The following is a 12,581-nucleotide window of genomic DNA, read 5'->3' on the forward strand; positions in this document are numbered from 1 at the left end:
TTGTACCAAATGTCATTTGTAAAGTCAACCATTGTAAAGGTAGAAAGGTGAGAGTGAGGAAGAGCGGTTTTCCTTCATCTCTTGATGACCCCTCCTTGCCAGAACGACCCCCTCCTCAAATTAGGGAGCCCACCATGCAGGCATAATGACTTTTTAAACTCATTACTGTGCATTTTAATCCAAAGTGGGGAATGGGAAGTGTTTAGCATTATGCATATCTATTAGTATTAATATGTATTAGTATTTTGGAATTTCAAGACTTTTGTAAATAAATAGACACTGGAATCTTTTGTCAACTTGCAGTGTGTATTAAGGGGATGACTCCCTCACTCACCCAGTGCTGTGATTAAACATCCAGTTTGTAACTTTAAACTGTTGGAGAGGTTTTTTGTCCATTAACAGATTGATGTTGATACTGGATCAATATCACTATTTTGGTAAATCACTGCCAGTCTCTTCCCAGCCTCCCCAGGACCCACCAGAGCCCCTCCTGTTCCTCTCAGGATCCCACAGCCCCCTCCCAATTTCCCCCCACTGCCCCAGGACCCCCACACCCTCTCCCAGTCCCTTCCCAGCCCCACCAGGACTCATCAAGACTCTTCCCAGTCTCTTCCCAGCACAACCAACCTCATCCCAATCCCTGCTTTCCAATGCCCAATCTCCTTCCAGCTCCTCCAGGCTCACTCAAATCCCTCCCAGTGACACCCAGCACCCCCAAACTCCCTCCCAGTGTCCACCAGGACCCCCAGAACCTCATCCCACCCTCCCCAACATCCTCTAATCCTTTTCTCAGCCATTTTGGACCCCCAAACCCCTCTCCCAGTTTAAACCAGTCTATCTCAAACTCCCTCCCAGTTCCTCCCAGCACACCCCAATCCCCCTCCCGTTCCCCCCAGTGCCTCCCCCGCTGCCCCTGGCGGCGCTGTGGGGGCCGGGCCGTGCCCCAGTGCCGGCTCAGGGGGTGCTCCAGGCTGACGTGCTCCACCTGGCAGCTGGAGCTGAGCCCGCATTGCCGGGGGCGGTTTCCAGCAGCACCAGGAGCTGCTGGCTCCATCTCAAGGGCACCAGCGAGATGGACACGCAGGGGTGGGCACTGGGAGAGAGTGGGGACACACTGGGATCAGCTGGGTGTGACGTGGTGCCAAGGTTGGTCAGCTCTTCCTCAGCTCCACGCTGGGAGTGGGACACACCTCAGGAGCAGGATGACCTGAGGTGTGGCTTAGAGCAATGCTCTACAGCAATTAACAGCTGTCAGGCACAGTGTGGAGGCAAGAATGGGGGGAAGGTATTTTTATGGGGGGGTTTTGGTATTGTATTTCAGTGAAAGCTTTCATCTCCCAAGGGTCCAGGAGCAGAAGACACACAATACAAGTGTACAGCAATTTATATATGGGGAGGGTCCAGGGGTGGATACAAAACTTCAACCAGTGAGGGATATCCTGGGGAGGGGAATAGGACACATGGACCAATGGGGTGCTGTGGATTAGGGGATTTCCAAAGGGGACGTCCAAGCAGGGGGTTGGCATAAGGCAGGATTGACAGGGAACATTTGGGAACAAGGGGCAGGGTGGACAAGATTGATAGGGAAGGTGCTGGAAAAAGGGGTTGGGATACAATGATGGGCAGGGCAGGGGAGGAGATAACTTTGGGTTAAACCAACAAAGCAGGGGGGTAACAGAACAAACCACTTATACAAACAGCTTCAAACTTTAAATTAAAGAAAAACACAGCACAACATCTCCCCCATTTCTGATTAAAAGGAAGAGCTGTGGTTTTGGGGGATCCATTCTCATTTTGGCAGGTCCCTGGCTCGGCTGCAGGGGGGTCCCAGGGTGTGAGGATGGAGGGTTTGGGAGGGTTCCAGTCCTGGATACAGGGGTGCACGGGGGTCCTGCTGCAGCGGAATGGGAGTTCAGGGGGGTCCCTTCCTATGTTCTGGGGTTCAAGGGATCCCAGTGCCTGAAAATGGAGGTTCAGGGGGGTCCTGGTTCCCAGAAATGGGGGTTCTGGGAGGTTTCCATTCCCGAGAATGGGGGTTCAGGGGGTTCCAGGTTCCAGATAAGGGGGTGCAGGGGTTTTTGGGGCTGGGAAGGGGGTACCAGGGGGTCCCAGTGCCCTGAAATGAATGTTCAAGGGGGTCTCTGTGCCCAGGAAGGGGGGTTCACCCAGAAATGGAAGTGCAGGGGTTCCCCATTCCCAGTGTAATAAATAGAATTGATTCGTGCTACTTAAATTGTAACTGTTATTAAAGTTATTATTAGAAACTATCAAGAATCAGTGTTTTAAAGCAGATGTACCCCTTTGCAGATGTTACATAGCAAAATTAAGGTACAGGATGTAGTTTAGAAGATAAATGGTGTCTCGAGACCAAAATGGCCTTGAGATGGACCAAAATTATAATGAATCTAGGCATTGGGCCTAAAGATTAGTAAATATAAGGCTAATTAGTAGACTAACATAACACAATGCTTAGGAATGCAACACGTGCAAACCTGTAAGGTTATCCAAAGGACAATGAGGAAGAGGAGAAGCCTTTGCCAAAAGACCCCCAAAAGAAGACTGAAGACCCCCTAACAACAAGTAAAGCATGCGCCATTGAAGAAAGGTGACGTAAAGTCAGCAAAATCAGAAATAGGAGGAAACTTACGGGAAATATGAATGAATATTTATAAGCATACAGTATATAAGTTTAGCTTGAAGTGCTTTATTTTGTACGTGAGGTGAGGTGAGAAGCACCCCCTGTACCCCCATCGGTTTTGCTTATGCCTTAACCATCTGTAACCACTGCCCAATTGTATGCACATTGTAAGAGACAGGTTCGGGAATCAAGAGACGACCCAATGTGAGTTAGTTGCTTGTTCCAAATTTATTACAATCTTAGCTACATTTTTATAGTATTTTGAAAAGGTAACATGCGATCTGTATTCTACTATGATTGGATAATTGCTATTTTTCACGCATTAATTTCTACATTTCTATTGGACCAGCTCATAACACCCAAGCTCTATAAGATACTTTTTAGTAAAACTTATTAAAATACATTTAGCAGATTTCTCATCCTAAATTCTTATTCTTCATTGTCTTATTAACAATTAGTCTTCTTCATTTCTTTGATACAATATTTTGCCAAGGACTTATGCTAGCTCAAAGTCAAGGTTGTGCAGGCCTTCCAAGGAGCTATGGCTTCGAGAAGCGAGCCATTCTTCAACAATTCCCCCGTTTTCCGTCTGCACAACCATGACTTTGGTTACCTTAACAAACAAACACTTGATTTTGTTGGATATTGCAAAGGATATTGCAATATCCAACAAAATTGCAAAGGATATTGCACAACTAACACATAACAATCCAATGATCGTAACACAGATAATTAATAATCCTGTTTTACATAAACTCTTAACCCATCCTGTCAGTCCAAGCCAATCAGTCAGTTCATCAATCCCAAAGAATCCCACATCTTCTTTGATCTTCTGTGTATGTTGCATGAGTTCTTGAATTTCCTTGTGGATGGATTCTGAATGATCTTGTAAGTCCATACAACACATACCATCAAAGTCTTCACATCCATGACCATGTGCTAACAACAAAAAATCAATGCCTGCTCGATTTTGCAGTACTGCATGCTGAACTTGTGACATATCAATTGCTAATTCAGAAAGTACTCTGCTAGTACCATTTGCTTGTTTTACAACCCAACAACTAAGTTTCTTTAAATTGCGATGAGCTCTAGCAGCAGCAGCACCTGGCAAAAAAGTAGAAGGTAGAAGCAAAAACCACTTGCCATCTGTTCCATAAATCCAAATTATCATCACAGTCAGAACTCAAAATTTGACAAAGATCTCTTTTCCATCTGACACGATGTGTGCTGCTAGGATGGTGGTGTGGAAGTGCCACGCTGAGTTGTCCAGTTGTGCAAGGACCTCCAACAGGTTGTGATGGGATACCTGCCCATGCTCTGTTACCACAAAGTAGAAAATAACCTGTTGGTAGTCTATGAGGGGATTGAGTCCCAAATACAGGGTTTGATGCATTCCTCACCATTTTAGCACACCACTGCAAAAAATTGCCAGTTGGACTTGTCAATGTGATGATATTGGATTGTTCACATCTTTGTTCAGACAATTTTTGCACACAATTTTTTTGCTAGCATTTAGATAAATACAATAAGCAGCATCTAATGAATCTGCTAGATCAATTTCTTGTGGCTCAGGGCCTTCTGGAAGATGATCATTCCAAACATCATAATTCTCCATACATTGTGAAAAATTCTTATATCCATTCCTTAGATGCTTTGTCTTAAAAATGTCCTGAGTCTCTTTCATTGCCTTGTCTAACAAAGTCCACCTCGATTCATTGACTGGAACACCAATCAGACAAATAATGAAAGGAGACTGAGGTGTCGACAGACTAGCACAGAAGGTCGTAGTATTTAAACTACGAGCAAGTGAAACCCATACATTTTCCCATGGATCTATGGTCTCTCTAGTTAACATGCCTGTTATTAAAGGTAAAATTATGAGAATGAAAATGCCAGTTGCCATTTTGAACTCTTTCCCACTGTCTACATGAAATAGTACAGTTTTTGCACTGTGCTGCAATTATATTTGTTTTCTGAGCAAGTTTTGTAAATGTTGCTATTTTCTGAATTCTAAATATTAGATTGGCTCTTTCTAATGCACCCACATTTTCCCATAATGATACGGCTTCTGCCTGTGTTAAAGAACAATTTAAGTATTTTGTCAATGAAGCAAGTGGAGTTAAATGGTGAATTTGTCTATAACACCTAAGACAGCCTCTGTGAGGTTCTGATCTCTGATATTCTCACAAATCTCTTTTACAACCTTCACACACAATTCTTATCCACAATTTTTCTGTGGTTTTACAATACCAACACCTTATACCTTCCAATTTTTCTTTAACCCATTGTAGATAAACAGAAAAATAAACGCTTTCTATATAGGGAGTTCTATAATCAACTTGTACACCTAATAGATAATTGACTTCTCTCACTAATGGCTCAAGGGCAAGTTACCACTCTTTACTTTCTCGCCACCATCTACTTCCTTGCAGTCTGGCTGTGATATCCCACTGTTGATGTGGTTGATCGCGGCTCGTGTCCATTTACTCGGCACCCATAACAGTCCTGTAGGGGTATCAACACACACGTAGCCTCGGCCATTAAACAGGACTTTAGCTGGTCCTATCCAATGTCCTGTTTTAGGCTCTCTGTAAGGAACAAATACTTCATTAGTTACAACACCTGATTTTACACATTCATTGTGTATGACAGCTGGAGGGTCTTGACAATCTGCAAAAACACACAAATGGTTAATTACCTAATTACCTAATTAACCCTAATTACAAAAAGAACTTAATCTAATTTTTCTTTTGGGTCAGAGATATCTTTGAATTTGTTAAGATATTTCTTTAAGGTTCTCTTAGTTCGTTCCACTATTGCTTGTCCTGTAGGAGAGTTTGGAATCCCTTCAATATGCTCAACTCCCCATTGCTGCATGAATTTTCTAATATTGTCAATGGCATATGCAGGGCCATTATCAGTCTTAATTCACTCTGGGACCCCCATAATAGCAAAACATTGGGTTAAATGTTTCTTTACATGCAAACTCTTTTCTCCTGTCTGGGCTGCAGCCCATACAAATTTTGAATAGGTATCTACAGTAACATGTACATCTTTTAATCTGCCAAATTCAGAAACATGGGTAACATCCATATCTCTAGGGCTTTTAACCCTCTAGGGTTGACTCCTATCCCTAACCCAGGACCATGATGACTACATTGTGGACATGCTTGTACAATTCCTTGTGCTTCTGAAATTGATAATGAGAACTGTCTTTGTAGGCCCTTTGCATTTTGATGAAACTTCATGAGCCATATGAGCAAACTCAAGCTGATTGAGAGGAACTCTCCTCTGCACCCAACTAACTAATTGATCTGCAATATGATTGCCAAGACCAAGGCCTTCTTGAAATTTATGACTTCTAATATGTATTAGACAATATGGTGCTGATCTTAATTGTGTAGCTTGTTGTATTTGTTGAAACAACTGCATTAACTGTTTATTTTGAGTTTCCTTAATAAAAGCATCCTCAATCCTTTTCAAAATACCTGCAACATAGAATGAATCTGTAACCACATGAAGGGGACATTTTATCCACCGACACATAGCCCAACAAACTGCTGCTAGTTCAAGCATCTGTAATGAGTCTCCCTGCTCAGTGTGCAAAATATGGTAAGTCCAAGATCCCTGTTGCTGCCAGACAATTGCTGCTCGTCTGGTTGTTTTACCAGCATCTGTAAAAACTGTATGTCCCTCTTTTAAAGGAATTAATGAATGTTTAGGCAATTGAATCCAATTATGATCTTTCAATATTTGAATAACTTTACTTTTTGGAATTTCATTAGTTACTTGCCCATTGTATGCCAATAATGCAAGCTGAAGAGGATAAGAGTGACGCATTGTCCGTTCAAGATCAGCAGCAGTCATTGGGATATGAATACTCACTGGTCCATTTCCTGAAAAAGCAATTGTATGATCACAACCTTTTTTAATTGTCTCTCCCACTTGTTCCATCCGGGTCTGTAAGCTATGCTTAGGTTGCATTGATACAAAGACCCACTCAATTATGTAAACCAGATACTCTGCCCTGTTTTTCTTTTGCCATTGAGCAATGATGGCACACACTGAAGAAGGCTGTGAAATAACAAGCAAACGAAGAGGTAAATTTATTACACGCTGTGATGGCCATCTGGTAACAAGTAAAGAAGCAAGATGTTCAATACATTGTTGCTGTGTTTCTGTGAGAACAATTGGAGCAGCAGGGTTAGTTCCTTTTAATAAAGGTCACAAGGGGGCAAGATCTTCATTAGAAATTCCAACAACAGTGTGGACCCATTGTAAATCACCCATTAAAGTTTGTACATCTGTAAGATTTTGTATTTTGTAATTCAGTGTTGCTTTCAGTAGATGTATTATGCTGTCACTAATTTGCCACCCCAAGTATTTCCATGGGGCAGTTTTTTAGGTTTTCTCAGGAACAATTTGTAATCCAGCATTAGACAATACTTGTGTGAGCACCTTTAATTGTTCATCTGTAAAAGGGTGTTCCTGTGCAATGAGAATATCATCCATATAATGATAGATGATAGCTTGTGGCCATTGTTCATGTATTGGCTGCAAAGCTGTGGACACAAACAACTGACACATGGTGGGACTACTGCGCATTCCTTGAGGCAGTACAATCCATTCATATCTCTCACTAGGTTTCTCTTTATTAATTGCAGGTAATGTGAATGCAAACCGTTTTGTATCATCTGGATGTAGTGGAATAGTGAAAAAACAGTCTTTTAAATCAACAATTAACAGTGGCCACTTTTGTGGTAACATTGCAGGTGAAGGTAATCCTGGTTGTAAAGCTCCCATGGGCTGCATTTGTTCATTAACTTTTCGTAAATCATGCAAAAGTCTCCATTTTCCTGATTTCTTGGGTATAACAAAAATAGGTGTACTCCATGGACTTACTGATGGTTTAATATGTTTTGCATTAACCAATTCATGTGCTTTTTGCAGCCGTTCCTCACTTAGCGGCCACTGCTCCACCCACACAGGATCATTACTTTTCCAGGTCAGTTGTCATGGGGCTGGCTGCACTGCAGGGACCGCGGTGAGAAAACCGAATCTGGGGTAGTTAGTACCACTCCCCATTGAGTTAAACATTCTCGACCAATGAGGGCAAATGTTCCTTCTGGCAAAGGTATTACTGTTGCAACTGCACAGGCCTTTCTTCAAGCACAAATGTTAGAGGATTAGGTGTGACTGAAGCAGCTGCAGACACTCCTCCAACTCCATCCACAGCAGTTGTGGTTGTTTGCAATGGCCAACAGGGTGGCCAAATTTTACTAGAAATGATGGTAATATCTGCACCTGTATCTAACAGTGCTTGTATATTTATCTGTTCTTTTCCATTTATGATGATTGTTTTTTGAACAGGATGATCATGCATTCGTAGTGTTAGGTATGTAACTGGTCCTATTGAACCAAAGCAAGCATCTCCTCTCATGGGTCACATAGGTTTGGATCCTTTCATCATTGCAGATACAAGATTTTGAAAGGGAATTATTTGTGCAATTTTACTGCCTTGAGGTGTAAACAAAGGCGGATGCAGTGTATATGCAACAATTTGAATAACTCCCGTGTAATCTGCATCAATGAGTCCTGGTATCACCAAGATACCTTTTAAGCCTGCCGATGAACGTTCTAGCAATAATGCTCCTACATCGTGTTTAGAGGAATGAATTGGACCTTTGAAAGTTGTAGGTATCTTTTGCGGCTGATTGTCTATAAGGGTAACTCCTACTGCTGTTTCCAAGTCGATTCCCAGGCTTCCTGTGGTTGCAGGGCACAACTCTGGGTCTCGGGGGCAGTTGCTGTTATCCGCACGCGACTGCCTTTCGCAGTCATGGTAGGCATCAATCTAATACTCATGGTAGCATGAGTATTAGATTGGCAATTATTACACCTTACATTGCCTACACATTGCTTTTGTAAATGCCCAGTTTTTCCACACCGAAAGCAAACATTTGTCGGTCAGGAGCGTCCTCCTTTTACAAGAGGTTTTAAAGCCGCAGCAAAAGCTTGGTTTTGGGTGATTATTACATTTAACATTGTTTCATTTTGTGTTTTCACAGCACTAGCTACAGCCTCTGACATAAAAGCAGCTTGCTGTTGATACACTGCATTGGCCATGTGTTCTAACATTGTTCCCAAGTCAGCTGTGCCTGGGAGAGTAGTTAGTATCATTTTAGCTTTTGGATTTGCATTCTCAAATGCAAAAGTCCTTGTTAATTGTTCTCGTACTTCAGGAGTTAGGTCTGTTGCCTGATCGAGTGAAATGACAAGTCTTAATAAAAGAGTCAAAAGACTCATTCATTCCCTGTTTGATAGTGGTGTAGCTTGGTGCTCTTTTATCAGCTGGAATCCTCCACAGGGCTTGCTTTGCTTCCTCAGCAGATGCATTATGCAAATCTGCTGGAAATTGTAATTGCTGTGCCGCTGATGCATAGATACCTTTGCCCATTAACATATCGATAGTGGCACCATGAAGAGGATCAATTGGCTGTCGTGGTGTATTTATAATTCTCTTACAGCCAGATTCCCATTCTCGCTCCCACAATACATACTGTGAGGGAGTGAGTAATAGTTTTGCTATGGCCATACAATCGTCAGGTGACAAAACATTAGATGCAAAAATATAATTAATCATTTGCTTAGAGGGCTCTGAATGTAGTCCATATTGAGTAACTGTATTTCGTAATTGCTGCATTAATTTCCATTCAAAAGGTGTATATTGTGCTCCAGGCTGGCCATTAGCAAGAGTTCCTTGCTGTACTGGATAGGCATGTGGAGAACAGGCAGCTGCAGCTTCGCATTGTCCTTCTAAAATAGCATCCCTGATTACTGCAGACCAGCGACTGTGAGATTCAACTGGTCGTATCTGCATTCCCCCTGAAGTGGTAATTATCATGTCACCTACTGGCTGCCTTCCATGAGGATTTAGATTGCTCATTTTCTTGATTACTTTTTTTACAAGTTTATCTGATGGCCTCTTATGTTTTGGAACTGTAATATCATAGGGTGTTCCGTCAGCTTCATCAGCTGAGCTTTCATCCCCAGAGTTTTTTGCACTAGTTGTACGGAATTGGGAAATTGTACAGTCTTTGCCTCCTGTTTCTGTGTTGTGTTGTTTGTTCACAGGAGATAAGGGGGATGCATTCGGAGTTACTGAGGTCAGTCCTGTCTCTTGATTGGCAATTTCTTGTGCACTTGTTTTGACAGGCACTTTAATACCTTTTGCAGGACTAGGGTCAGTGAATAAATGAGAACTTGATTTTGCTGACACTTCTATATCTTCCCCTCCTAACATTTTTTGTGCAGCTAATGCCATATGTTTTTCAGCTTGGTATTGATTTAGCGCATGAATAATTTCTCTCCAAGTGGTAGCAAGGTCTCTAGCAGACTTACTGCCATCAATAGTGGCATCCCATAAGGCATCTCCAATTTTTTGCCACTCTGTTCGGTTAAAGATTTCCATGGAATCTTGCATAAATCCCTTCTCTTTTGCCCATTTACATAGCTCTTGGAGTTTTTTTGTGCTTACACCGGGCTCTCACTTAGCGAGAAATTCTGCCAGCAGCGATAATGCCGCTTCTCTCTCCATTTCCCGAGATAGCGCTGCTACCGGCACTTCGGAGGACGGCCGTCAGATCCTCTCAACCTCTCCAGGCTCTTTGTGCCGAATCGCCTTCTCTCCTTATTCCAGAATCCACTGGAGTCTTTTACTGCATTTCTGCAATACTGAGCCTCTTGACAAGGTCCTCAGGCAGCGTGCTGGCTTTATTTGTAATCCCTGGGTCCCTGTTTTGGGCGACAAAATGTAGGAGACAGGTTCGGGAATCAAGAGACGACCCAGTGTGAGTTAGCAGCTTGTTCCAAATTTATTACAATCTTAGCTACATTTTTATAGTATTTTGAAAAGGTAACATGCCATCTGTATTCTACTATGATTGGATAATTGCTATTTTTCACGCATTAATTTCTACATTTCTATTGGTCCAGCTCATAACACCCGAGCTCTATAAGATACCTTTTAGTAAAGCTTATTAAGATACATTTAGCAGATTTCTCATGCTAAATTCTTATTCTTCATTGTCTTATTAACAATTAGTCTTCTTCATTTCTTTGATACAATATTTTTCCAAGGACTTATGCTAGCTCAAAGTCAGGGTTGTGCAGGCCTTCCAAGGAGCTATGGCCTCGAGAAGCGAGCCATTCTTCAACAGCACATATATATAGAAATAGATATACCTGAATATATTTACTAAATTGTATCTTTCTTACTAAATTGTATTCTTTTACTAAATTGTATTCTTTTTTTATTTTGTTTCCAATTTATTAAAGTATTTTATCAATTAATTAGATTGATTGTTTGGAAATTTGAAAGTCATTTATAACACTACTTATTTCAAACATTACGTAGACTATGTAGGAATGAAAAAAACCACCAAACTGCAGCAGGATATCCACTGTGCTTTAGGTTCTTCTTATTGAGATTCTGCAGGGTGAGAATATTTGGCTCATTCTGAGAACTGACAACGTTTTTTACCATTCAAAATTAGATCTGCCTCTGTGAGTACCACATTTCAAAAACCCAAGCCTGGGAACCTCTTTCTGTTTTTCTTCTGTCCCTGAGCAGGTAACGGGGATCCGGCCCCTGTTGGGCCCTGGCGGGGCCGGGCCGGGCTCTGCTGCAGCGCTGGCCCCTCCCGGGAATCCCTCTGGGTCCCGTTCCCGGGGGGCCGAGCCCTTCCCGGGGAACCCTCCCAGCCCCTTCCAGCGGCGCTGCCGGGCCGGGCCAGCCCCCGGCTCGGCTGAAATTCTGCTGCCACTGAGTTTCTGCAGAAGCTGCCGGGCAGGGGGAGCGGAAGCGGCCTCTGAGTGCTGGCCTGGCTGCTGAGATCCCAGTGCAGCCACGGGAAAATCATCCAGCAGGAACAGCTCCGGCAGCTGCCCCAGCACAGAGCGAGTAACCAGCCACAGGCCTGGGCAAGATATTAACCCTTTCAATGCACAGATGAGACCTACAAACCTTGTTCATCTCTCCAGGGACAGAAAAGGACAGAGTAACAACACGCAAAAAAACAACATAAAAACATCAAAGTCAGTAAAAAAAAAGTCAAACCTCTGATAGAAAAAAAAAAGAAAAAATGTAAATTAAAACGAAAATATTCTTTTAGTAAAGCCATAGAAATAAACAATGATGTATGAAAATATCTCCTTTAATTAATGAAAAAACTATAAAAAAAATTCAAACTGTAAATCTAAACAAAAAAAACCATTAATGAAACCAACCAAATGTTAAAATAACTGTAATCCCATAAAAAGTTTGAACAGAAAAATAAATAAAAACAATAAAAAACCTTTGCCCCCAGGGAGAGAAGAAGAAAACTTCTGTTCCCAGAGATGATCACAAAAACAGATGAAGAAAACATTTGCCTTCAAACAACTCATCCTTAAAATAACACCCCATGAATTCATAACCCATAGACACACCTCTAGGAGGGCTGTAAAAATGAGAAAAACGTCACAATAGCAAAATTTCTTCCCTGGCGGCTGCTATTTATAAAAATAAAAAAACACAAAAAACCTGTTCCTTGTAAAAAAGTCTCCATGACATAACAAAATCTAATAAAAACTATTGCATAATTAATATTGTTTTAAAATCACAAGTTTTATCTCGACAATGTCAGATAAAACAAAAAAACGTTATTCAGGGGGAGGAAAGGTGTTCTGAAAGTTTTATTCTGGTTTCTTATTCTTGTACTCCAGTTAATAAAGTTTCTTTATTGCTTCTAAGTTTTAAGCCTGTTTTGCCCTTCTCCTAATCCATATCTCACAGTGAGAAATGAGTAAGTGCCCTGGAGATTTCAGCCAGCGCTAAACCCACCACATTATTTAGTGCATTAGCCAAAAAACTCAAATTAGCCAATCTCAGCCACTGCACCAG

The 12,581-nt window shown here is 41.9% G+C and overlaps 1 pseudogene; it reads right to left on the reverse strand.

Annotated features, from left to right (window-relative positions):
• The window catches only part of LOC131588525 (zinc finger protein 883-like), a 125,294-nt pseudogene that overhangs the window by 32,077 nt on the left and 80,636 nt on the right, over window positions 1-12,581 (reverse strand).

This window comes from Poecile atricapillus, chromosome 26, assembly GCF_030490865.1.
Source record: "Poecile atricapillus isolate bPoeAtr1 chromosome 26, bPoeAtr1.hap1, whole genome shotgun sequence".
Classification (NCBI taxonomy): Eukaryota; Metazoa; Chordata; class Aves; order Passeriformes; family Paridae; genus Poecile; species Poecile atricapillus.